Below are 924 nucleotides of genomic sequence, written 5' to 3'. Positions count from 1 at the left end.
ACAGATTCAGACATGTCCCTTAGCAGCATCTCAGGCTGGGACCTCACCATGGTCCCTGGGCAAGAGGCTAGCCACTCACAACAGACTAGTCCAGTTCCACTTCTTTTTATAATGCCTAAGCTGCTCTACTTCTCTTTCTCTTCCATATGACCACCACATGCTTGCACAGTGTAGTGTCTCTCAGCAGCAGGCTGTCCACACTGCAGGAGGGCCCATAGGTAACAAAGAGGGTGTGTATGACCTGCCTGTATTGTGCACCAGATGGTAGCTCTGAGGATTGCATGGTAGTCTACAGGTCTCCCTCTCTCTCTCTCTCTCTCTCTCTCTCTCTCTCTCTCTCTCTCTCTCTCTCTCTGTCTGCCTTCTTCCTCCCACTCTATGGTGGCAGATTGATTTGATTTAATTTTTATGAGTCCTAGGCATAAGACAGCTTTGGCCACCAAGCCAAGCATCAAGCTAGGTTCAACAAAGGACTGCCATCTGCTCTGCCTCTGACTGATAGAAGAACACCACCAACAATAATGTGTCTCTTTGCCCATTGCCAGGGGAAATATATATTCTTTAAACAAGTATTCTAGATGTTTATTTAAAACTAGTTTCTCAAACTTTATTTTGTTTTTAAGGACACTGTAGAAGAGGACAAGAAATGATACTTACTCTATCATTTAGAAATAAAATCCTTTTTTCTATTATTATGGTCCCCCAAATTTTCTCTCTTATTTCATGCTGTACTGTTGACTCTTTTTTTTAATTTCTCCTGAAAGAATAGCCTTTCTTACCACTATCTTAAATATTTAATGCCCTCATTTTCTTAAGAGAACTTTATCGAGAACCTGAACTACTTCATATTGGCATAGTATTTAATTCATTATTTCCTTGAATATCAATACTATGAACTCTCATTTGCTGGATCCTCCTCAAAGT

General features: G+C 40.7%; 1 non-coding gene across 1 annotated transcript; it reads right to left on the bottom strand.

The window, feature by feature from the left end:
* Positions 1 to 406: 406 nt before the first annotated feature.
* LOC127188695 (small nucleolar RNA SNORA48) lies at positions 407 to 550 on the bottom strand. Its single transcript, XR_007830554.1, has one exon. It is a non-coding gene; the product is annotated as a small nucleolar RNA SNORA48 (small nucleolar RNA).
* Positions 551 to 924: the final 374 nt, after the last annotated feature.

The sequence above is a fragment of the Acomys russatus genome, chromosome 4 (assembly GCF_903995435.1).
Source record: "Acomys russatus chromosome 4, mAcoRus1.1, whole genome shotgun sequence".
NCBI lineage: Eukaryota > Metazoa > Chordata > Mammalia > Rodentia > Muridae > Acomys > Acomys russatus.
The sequence above is the reverse complement of the archived record's forward strand: the minus strand, read 5'-3'. Positions and strand labels throughout refer to the sequence as shown.